The sequence below is a fragment of the Echinops telfairi genome, unplaced genomic scaffold (genome assembly GCF_000313985.2).
Source record: "Echinops telfairi isolate 266 unplaced genomic scaffold, ASM31398v2 ScPeMD7_11;HRSCAF=52, whole genome shotgun sequence".
In the NCBI taxonomy this organism is placed as follows: Eukaryota; Metazoa; Chordata; class Mammalia; order Afrosoricida; family Tenrecidae; genus Echinops; species Echinops telfairi.
In genome coordinates, this window is record NW_022103908.1 from 4,135,378 (window position 1) to 4,146,463 (window position 11,086).

Below are 11,086 nucleotides of genomic sequence, written 5' to 3' on the forward strand. Positions count from 1 at the left end.
GGTGACTTTGAGCTACTCCATTGCTTCTTCCCAAGGTCATAGTTAATTTGATCCATGTGCATTCCATCTAGTGAATTTCACAATGATAGGTGTTGAAAAGAGGTATTTTCAATAAATAAGTCATTGATCTTGCAGAATTCTATCATGTGATCTCCAGTTTCGTTTCTATAACCAATAACTTATTTTCCAACTACTAATCCTTCCTCTATGCTTCCAATTTTCATATTCCAATTACCAGTAAATAGCAACGGATCTTGGTTATTTGTGTGATCCATTTTGGACTTAAGAAGGCATTTCTTCTCATTTGAAGTCACCTCCAACAGCAAATGAAGGTCCCAAAATCCTGTCTTCCATCTACCTCATGAAGATGAAATCTGATTTGGGGAGCCACTTCTTCCTGTATCTGAGTGCCTTCCAACGTGAGAGACTCCTCTTCGGACCAGGTATCAAGACAATGTCTTCCTGCTATTCGCACGTTTTTAGTGGATAATCCCTCAGACAGGGCTAGCCTGGGCCTTCTTTGGTCGTCAGTCCTTAGTCAAGAAGCTCCACTAACACTTATTCGCCTTGAATGATCCTGCTGCTATTAGACATAGTTTCTAGCATCACAAGAACTCACAAGGCACAACAGTATGGTAAACAGACAGGTGGGGGAAAGGTTTGGGTGTATTGTATTTTCACTAAAGAACTCCAAGGACTGCTAACAAGAAAGGAAAGTCCTGTAGAGCTGATTGATGCCCTGAGTTAAACGTAGCTCTTCCACAGCTGGGAGACTAGCAATGTCTACTGCTGAAAACCAGCCACTTGCGGGTTTTTTTTCTTTTCTTGCGTTTTATTATTGTGGCAGCACTAGTCAATTAAGACAGAAGAAGGTTAAATGAAGAAGCTAACACAAGAGCCAGGAGCGATGGTGACCTAGAGAGCACGAAAAAGGAAAATACATGTAGGAATTTCTTTTTGAAAAAGGCACACTTGGATTGTTTTGTTTTTCTATCAACCACTGCCCTTGAGTCCCTATGGACTCACAGAGGCTCTGGAGAGCAGGATACGCCTGCCCCTGCAGGTTTTCTGAGACTGTTAACTCTTCCCAGGAGTAAAAAGCATCATTTGTGGGTCTTACTGCTGACCTTGTGATTAGCAGCCACATGCGCTCACCAGGGCTCACGAGAGTTTTCTATGAGAAGTCCCCAATAGCAGTAGAACCCCGGTACTCGACCGCATCTGTCCTCGACGTAATCTGACTGCGACACGAAATGTCGAGAAGATTTTGCATCAGAGCTGGGACAAAACTGGAATCTGACCTGGTGCACGTGATTTTTGCAAACAAAAGCAGTTCGTGTTTCGATCACTTGGCATTAGCTGGTGTTGTTAGTACGCGTTGTTTAAACCTTTTGCGGCTGTGTTCCAAGCATTTTGCTATAATTTTCTGAGTTTTTGTACTCCTTGTAGATAAAAAACATAGGTCCTAAGAAGGAGTTTTCTGAAAAGAAGCATCATGATAAGGAACTGGTTAACCGTGTTTTCGATATTGTTGATGATAATTTAGTAACCCTTAATTAAGGAAACGCCAACAGCAGACCACATGAGACAGATTTTTTTTTTTTTCCAGAGAGAAAGCCAGCCAGGTCCTAGTGAGAAAGGGCAAAGAAGGGGGAAAAGCTCCTGAGAAGCAGCTACCAGTTGATTTTATGGAAGGGGATTCCCCTTCCAAACAATGATTCCCTCCCTCCTCTCCACGTCCATCTGCAGATCCAGATCCTCATCCGTCTCAAGGTATGGGCCATCCTATAGTGAAAAACTTTTTTAGTGTTATTTCTTATTTAAATTATATTATTTAACTCTGAACTTATTTACTTTGAAATTTCTGTGTAACGTTTTGTATACAAAGGCAAGGTTAGGGTAAAAACTTGATAGTTGAGAATGAATTAATCCATTCTCAGTTATTTCTTACGGGAAAAAATGATTTGAAACTCGACCACATGGCATTTTGACTCTCCTTCTAGAATGGATTAGTGCCAAGGTCCGGGGTTCTACAGTAATTTAAAATAAAATTTAATATGTTAAACAATGTTTTCTATCCCACCCTTAGGACAGGGGCTCTCCACCTGTGGGTCGTGACCCTTTTGGGTCGAATGACCCTTTCACAGGGGTCACCTAATTCATAACAGTAGCAAAATTACAGTTATGAAATAGCAATGAAAATAATTTTATGGTTGGGGGTCACGACAACATGAGGAACTGTATTAAAGGATGGCGGCATTAGCAAAATTGAGAACCTCTGCTTTAGGGCAAGGAAGAATAACCTCTAAGGGTTTCTGAGACTGTAAATCTTTAAAGGAGTAGAAAGCCTCATATTTCTTTGGTGGAACTGCTGGTGGGTTCAAACTTATGACCTTATAGCTTGGTTCATTCCTCTATCCCAAAATTATTTCATGACAAACTGATGATGTGGCTTTAGTTCCAAAGCACTGGAGAGGCCTCTAACCCAACATTTCTAACTATTCCTTCCATGAAACAGATTCTGACAAAAATCCATAGGTAATATAGAAATAAGCAAAACAAATACTGTAATGGTTAGCTTTCATGATTAAATACAATTGCCAAATTCTATGTTAATCCTTTTCCCAAACATTTGGCCATGGAACGAACACTCATTAAGAGAATTAATTTGAATGCAAGTTCCCTGGAAACCTTTCAAAATTACTAGCTTCAGAAAAAGGTTCAAAGAGTTTGTGGGGGAAATTTCATTATCTTCTACTTCATTTTCCCACAGAAGTTTTGAAGCCCCTCACTCTGATTTATTCTGTAGTTCATATAGGAAACCTTCAAAATATATTGCATAAATTTAACTAGACTTGTGACTTATTAACATGAGATCCTGGGGGAAAGAGTATATTTTAAAATGCAATGTGTCTCACACAATTGAGTGTCAGTGTGAACAATAGCATCTGTGTTTGGTTGAGTTTTCTAAAGAAACAAACCAGTGACCCTCATATATGTTTCAGAAAGAACTTCATATCCAGAAACGTTTACCAAGTAAGAGGCTCAGCCCTAGCCTCCTCAAGTCCGAGGCTCAGATGCTAGCTAGAAGCCCCTCCAGGTTCACACAACTGCCAGCCAATGAGGCAGAAAGGAAGCTGGAAAATCACAGGCACATGAGTGCAGTCACATGGACCCAAAGTCAGCAGGAATATGGCAGCTGGCTGACAGATCCCAGGGTCAGCAGGCCGCATGGGTTGCCGGACTCCGAAGCCTGATGTTGGACCCAAGCAAGCAAGGGAGAGGAGGCAAGAGATTGAGGCCAGTACTACACAGCATCTCTTATAAAGAGATTCCACCCCCAGGGAGAGGTCATTAGGCTGTGTCCTGATGGAGAGATTGCATTGAGTTGACACAAAACCTACCCATCGCAGCATCTATGCTGAAAATAGGGAATTCACTCCTTAAAATGAGGAGAGAGAGCATAAAGCTCTAAGAGGTAAGGAAAAACAGTAGGTTATTTCTGTAGAGGCAAACCTCCTACTTCACAATTTTGCGAAGTGCCAACATAAATTGTATAATTTCATGTGTTTAATGAAAGCGGATTAATCTTCCTGCAAACTTGCCTTCTTATTTAAAGATTCTAAATCTTTTGAACATACTTACCAATCATGTAATAACATCAGTAGTTCTCTTGTATTAGTCTAGGTACTTTAGAGAAACAAATCCACAGCAACTCATGTATAAGAGAGTTTTATGTAAAGAAAAGGTGCATCACGAAAACATCCCAACCCAATGCTGCCCAAGCCCACAAGTCCAACATTAACCCATTAACCCAACACCAGTCCACAAAGTCCTCCACCTCACAAAACAGAGGCAATGATGCTGACTGCAGGAGGAAAGCTGAGTCAGTGAACGAACAAGCATCTCAGCACTACCAGGGGTCTCCACACAGCTGCTCCAGCATCCAGGGCTGCATCGGGATAGATCCATGTAGCTTCTCCTTGGGGATGTCTTGTAGGAAGTCAATCTTGCAAGCTGAAGCAGGGAACTGCTAAGGCAGCTGCACCCGGTGCAACCATCACAAAACAAGAGACCCGAGAACTAGCAAGGCGAGGCTCACCACCCATTTATCCCTCCGCCTTTTAATTAGCCCCACATGTGATTATCGGCCAGGCTGGCACAATTAACTAACTCACTTCTAAAACCCTAAAGGACAAGTTGCAATTCTACTATTGTCATCATCTCCTTTGCACACAGGACAGGGGAGGAGGGTGGGGCTGTGGGCTGTGAAGTCAGCTGTAAAATGCAGATAATAAAACTCCAGTGACCCTAGAGAACTGGGAGAACCGCCCCTGTGCGTTTCTGAGACCGTAACTTTTTATGGGAGTAGAAAACCTCCTAAAGGAAAACATAAAGTTGATTTTGCCCCTTCTGGATCTTTTAAGTAGAAAAACTCTTAACACCTACAGAATTTATGTATGTTAATTCTCCCTATGTTAACTGACAAGTAAATGATCCATTCTATACAAGCCATTTTAATAGGTGCGTACATGTATCAGTCGAATCAAGTTGGCAGATGTTTTTCCACTTACTACTTAAGGAGTTATAAATTATATTAATATGCTTCTGTGGAAAGTACGTGCTAGCTAGATGGACAGAAAAGGGGATCTATATTCAACAGACTGTAATCTATAGCTTCATTAACTACAAGTTGTGGGACTTTGGCAGCACATAGCATTCACAGCTATTACAAAAGAAGCCAGCCTCGTCCCCAATACCCCCGTAGTCCCAGTGTTTTATAGACATACACAGTTTGTATAAACCTACAGGAAATTATGCACTGGCGTGCTAATACATCAATTCAGTTGAAATCCCTATTTTGTGTTCTGCTCTTTGTGTGGTTTTCAGTATGTTTGAGAGGACCTTAAAGCCTGTAATAGGGCTGTAAGTCGGTCCCTATTTTTTAAACTGGTGGTCTTTATGATTCTAGATTTTACATTTAGCTCTTGATCCACACTGAGTTTGGTTTTGTATATGGTGTGAGATATGGGTACTGTTTCATTCTCCTACAAATAAATGGACAGCCAATTTTGCCAGCAGCATTTATTAAAAACACTCTCTCCTATTCAAGGTATGTACTTTGGCTCTTTGTCAAATATCAGTTGTCTGTAGGTGAGTGGATTTAATTCTGTGTTCTTAAACCTCTTTCACTGGTCTACATATCTGTTATTGTAACAGTACCAGACTGTCTTGACTACTGTGGCTGTGTAGGAGGTTTTGAGATGGAGACATGAGATATAAATCAACGATATAAAATTGTTGATTCATTCTATCATCGCTTTAAAGAATAATACAGGAATATGTATCAGAAATGCGTTATATCTATAAATTGTTTTGGGTAGTATTAGCATTTTCCCAATGTTAAGTCTTCCTACCAATGAGCATTTATGTTTATCTCTTTGGGTTTCTTGTACTGTTTTGTGATTTTCTTTGTACAGGTCTTTTGTTTCTCTGTTTAAATTTATTTCTAAATATTTCATTTGGATGGCTATTATAAATGCTTTCACTTTCTTGATTTCCTTCTCAAAGGTCTCTGTTAGAGTAAAGAAAAAAACAAACACTGAATTTGTTTGTTAGTGTTAAAACCTACAACTGTTCCGAATCTTTCAAATAGTTCCTGTATTCTTGCTGAGTCTTTGGGATTTTCTATTTATAGGATCGTTTTATTTAGGAATAAAAAGAGTTTACAGTGACAATGTCTTTAATATCCCTTTCTTGCCTCAGAATTTTGGCTAACATTTCCTGCACCATGTTGAATAAGAGTCCTGACCATGGGCGGCCTTGTCTGGTTTTCATTTGCAAGAAGAATGCTTTTGGTTTCTCTCTGCTGAGAATAATGTGGACATTGGTTTTATAAAGAACTTTTATTATATTGATGAGTTTACTTTCTACTGCTATTTTGTGGAGTGTTCTCTTGTTGCTTTTAATCAGGAATAGGTATTGTGATTTGTCAAATTCCTTTTCTTCATTAATTAATGCAATCACATGGTTCTTTGGCTTGGTTGTATTTCTTGTATGAATTACATTGAGTGTTCCTCAAATATTAAATCATCTTGATATTATACTGAGTGAAATTAATCAGTCTTGTATGAGACCATTGTTATAAAGAAAAAAATCGAGATAAAGTTCTTCATACCAAAAGAAACAAACTTTGAAAGCTATCAATACGGTGGGGGGAGAGGGGCAAGAATTGGAAGATGAAGAAATAGGATGGATGGTAGACAGGCATTAACTTGGGTGAAGGGGAAGATTGTAACACACGAAGGAAAAGAGAAATCAGTGGGGTAGGGAAGCAGAGAGCATTCATTATAGCAAGTCTATTCAGATCCCCCAAGTCTGGCCAGAGTGGATTCTCCAGAGGCATAATTCGTGTGTGGACATGGCCTGGGGGCTTTCACTTTCTTCCATAGCCTTCTGCCAACCAAGTGCTCACAACTTAAGCTCTGATGCCATTCTGTACTTCAGATTTGGATTTTATTGTTTACAATCCTTGGATAGCACAGCAGTTGTGCTTCTTCCAGGTGCACTTAGTTGACACTTCGTTTAGATGGATGAATTTTATCAGAAATTAACATAGTTGAAAACACAAGCAATCTCCCATCCACTGTGCTATGTGTCATTCTTGCTCTTTTTAAATTGCTGTTAACTTGATTCTTTAACCTTTTGATGATTATCTTTTTTTCCCCTTTGTGTTTATAGAAGTGTCTGTTGTAGACAGCACATTAATGGGACCTGTTTCCTATCCATTCTGCTATTGATCATCTTTTGACTGATCCAATTTATTTTCATGCAATTAGATTACATTAAAACATATTGTTACATACCTGTATGAATCCCACTTGTTCATGATGTGATGTGGTTTTGCTATATATTGTTGGATCTATTGGCTAGGATTTTGTGAATATATATATATGTGTGTGTGTAAATATATATATAAATGCTTACACATTTATACAGTGTGCATGAAATTGGTGCTGTTTTGATTTTGCAACGTGTGAGGGTTTCTGTGTGTTAGTTGGTATCACGACCTTGCATGGTTTCTGCTGTGAAGTCAGTTTAGTCTTATTCCTCTCTGTATGTAACTTTCCATTGTCTTCCCACTACTCTCAGGACTCTTCCCTGTGTCTGATTTTACAAAGTTTGATTATCATATGTCTTCATGACTTTCTTTGGAGTGCTAGTTTGTGTCAGATTCATTAAGTCTCTTGAATACATATCTTCTCATTTTTTATGATGTTTGGGAGGTTTTCTTCCAACAATATTTAGATAATTTTCTCTGTTCTTTTTGCTGTGTTTTTTTTTTCCTGTTCTGAATTCCAATCACATGCAAATTATTCTTCTTGATGTTGTTTTACATAATTCTTAGGATTTCTTTGGATTTTTTTTATTTAATTAAACAATTTAATTAAATAAATTATTTAATTAAACAATTAAAAAATTGTTGCTCTAGAAGGTTAGTATTAAGAGATTTGTCTTCAAACCCACTAATTGACCCTTCCTTTGATTTAATTTGATTCCTTTGATATTTCAATGCATTATCTAGTCCGAAAATCTTAGTATTAATCTTTTGGATTTTTATTTGATAATTATGCATGGTTTTTATTTTATCATTTATTTTGTAGTTTGTCCTTACGGTGTTTTCTTGAATTCTTGTTAAGCTTTTTTATGTGTCCTTGGTTTTGTCTTCTGCTCTCTCAGTCATTCTCTCAATGTGTTAAAATTACCTAAAGATCCTTCTTTTAAGTTTCATATCATGTATTTCCAATGTCTTTTCTTCCTGAGAAAGTTCTTCTGGCTCCGTATAGTAGGCACTTGTGTGAGGCACTCTGCCTTGTCTCTTCATTTGAACCAAATTTGTGTATTGTCTCTATGACATTGTATTTTTGTTATTGTTGTATTTCATTGATGAGTGTGTGTTGATGACTGCTGAGGTACACAAAACATATCTCCTGGTCGTGTAATAAAAAAAATGTGACGGGAAGTGAGGGCAACGGGTAGAAAAGGCACAAAATAAAAAAAGAGGAGACAATGGCGCTAGGGGACTACGGCACTAATCCACCTAGGGAGAAGTTATTGTTTATATCTCCACAGAAATGGCAGTAAGTGCAGACCCCATGGTGTGCCAAGCCTGAGGGCAACATAACAACATGGAGCAACTCATGAACAGAGAGGTCTACAGGGCTGTCCCCAATCAGAGCCAAACACACACACACACACACACACACACACACACCTTCCAGAAGTATGTGCTACAGAGGACAACACTAAACCTACAGGGTGGAGAGAGGGGCCAGCCTGCCACCCATACAGAAGCAAACCAAGAGGGAAAAAGACTAGACCCCATACTGGCACACCAAGCCCTGAGGATGACGACCCTGCACGGAGTTGCAAAGGCACAGAGAAGACTGTTGGGTCAATAACAGCTCGAGACATGATGTCCCCTTGCTGCCGCACACCGTGACAGAAGACAATACTGGGGTCACACGGTGGGGAGTGAGTCCAATCTGACCAGCTCCACAGTGGGGTGAACCAAGAAGGGAACATAACATACTAGCAACACCGTTTGTCCTTTAAGTGGTAGGAATAGAAGACCGACTGTGTTATCTGAGACAAAGACTACCATTTCCTTTGCTAATCTTGAAATTCCCATAAAATGCAGGTATTACTGATATGAATCTTTCTCTACTATTGTATCATATTATCAAAAGCCCTTTTATCTGCTCATTTATTCATGAAACATTTGTATTTATTTTCCAAATTCATAATGGTTCAAGAGGAAATTTTCCAAATTCATATGAAATCGCCAATATTTGAATTTATAAAGATCCAAAAAGTCAGTATCTCTCTGTCTGGAACCTTGTGGTTTATTTTTTACAGGAGTGGCCTCATACAATATTTGTCCTTTTATGACTAATTTATTTCACTCAACGTAATGTTTTCCTGGTTCACCCATGTTATGAGATGTTTTGCAGATTCGTTGCTATTCAATATTGTTTTGTGTTTCGTTGTGAATATGTACCATAGTTTATCTATTCTTCCTTTGATGGCATTTAGTTTGTTTCCATCTTTTTGCTATTCTGAATAATGCTGAATAATGAACATGGGTGAGCATATATAGGTTTGTGTTATGACTCTTATTTCTCTAGAACATATACCTAGTAGTGTATGACCTTTGACCCTTGAAGCAGTATGTACTGACTTACCCGCATATATTAGCAAATGTAGATAGAAAATGAAAGCAAGCAATGACAGATTTTAGAAGTATTCCTCCGCGTTATGTCAACCTTTGGGCATGCCAGAAATGATTATACAAGCTCTCAAATATGCAGCCATTTAGAGTGACCTAATAACATATTTTATTGATGTTCCTTGGTTACAAAAAAAACAGCATTCCATCTGTACATTTTGTTAAGTGTAACAAGTAAAAGGGACTTTCTTTAATAGTCTTATTGGCACATAATTCACATATTACACAATATTTAATAGTTCAATCATATTTAAAAGGTGTGTAATCATCACAATTTCAGAACATTTTCTTTTTTCTGGTACTGATTATAGGCTCCCTATTTTCGCCCCCAATATTCCCTGTCATGCCCCAAGGTTATTATTAATCCAGTTACCATCTCTATAGATTTACCTACCCTGGATTTCATACATAGAAAAATCATACAAAATAAGAAATATGACAAAACAAAAAAAGCTTCCATTGAAAACTAAGCAGAAAATATTAAAACTGAAATAACTTTAAAATGGGTAAAAAGAGAGTACAATGATTAAGTGTTACATTTTGACCTACTACATCTGTCATAATCAACTTTCTGATAGGAGGGCTATTCATATCCCTGGACTATAGACAGAGAGGATTCACCAGAGGAATAATCTATGTGGGGACCCTGCAAGTGGATTGGAGGGCTTCTCCTATCATCCACAACCTTCTGCAAGCTGGGGTTCAGAATTTAAGTTCTGATACCTTGCCCTCCTCTAGATTTGAATTTTATTGCAGACAATTTTTGGATCACACAGGCTAGTTGCTTCTTCTATGTAGACTTAGTTGACGCCTCCCTCAGACGGCTGCTTGTTTGAAGACAAGCTTTTAAGACCCCAGATACTATTCTTTCTGGTAAATGGGCACCATCTGATTCCTTCACTGCCCTTTGCTACAGAACTCATCTATTCAGTGATCTCTTCATGAGGCTGAGTACTGAATAAGGCCATGTCATAAAAACTAATTGTTCTTAGGTTAAGGCTAAAATTAAGCGCAGGCCCCAAAGCTATGTATAATATCTGTAACATATATACTGTATGTGGTTTATATATGTCTTTGGTTCACTTTCAAGACGTCATTATCATTTTATAATAGAGAACATTATAAATCATCCTCTTGGGACATAAGTTAATTCTACTGATAGTGTCATTAATCTGGAAAATTATGTAGAATTTAAAACACTGTTCAGAAGAGGAGGTTCTACTTGTATAGGTCAGCTTTTCAGACCACAATACATGAATTGTTGACTTGCACAAATTGAACTTTTAAGTAACTAGACATTATATACACACATAATGAAGGATGAGGATAGGGCAAAACTTATTATCACATTCATTCACAAAGACAAAACCAAAACCATGTCATAAAAAGGAAAGAGAACATAAAAATAGTAAAAATATGATAGTCAGGGCCACCGTTCATTGAGTACCAAAAGGGATTTTGTTATTCTTAATGACAGTCTTCATTTCAACAGATTCCATAGTTATTTTTTATCCAGCAATTGTTATTATTTTTCCATTAGCAGCTCTTACTCAAATCAACTGCCATCAGCTTGATTTTGTTTTGTTTTGTTTTAATCATTTTATTGGGGGCTCATACAACTCATCACAATCTATACATTCATCAATTATATAAAGCACATTTGTACATTTGTCACCCTCATCATTCTCAAAACATTTGCTCTCCATGTAAGCCCCTGGCATCAGCTTCTCATTTCCCCCCTCCCTCCCTGCTGTCCCCTCCCTCATGAACCCTTGATAATTTATAAATTATTATTTT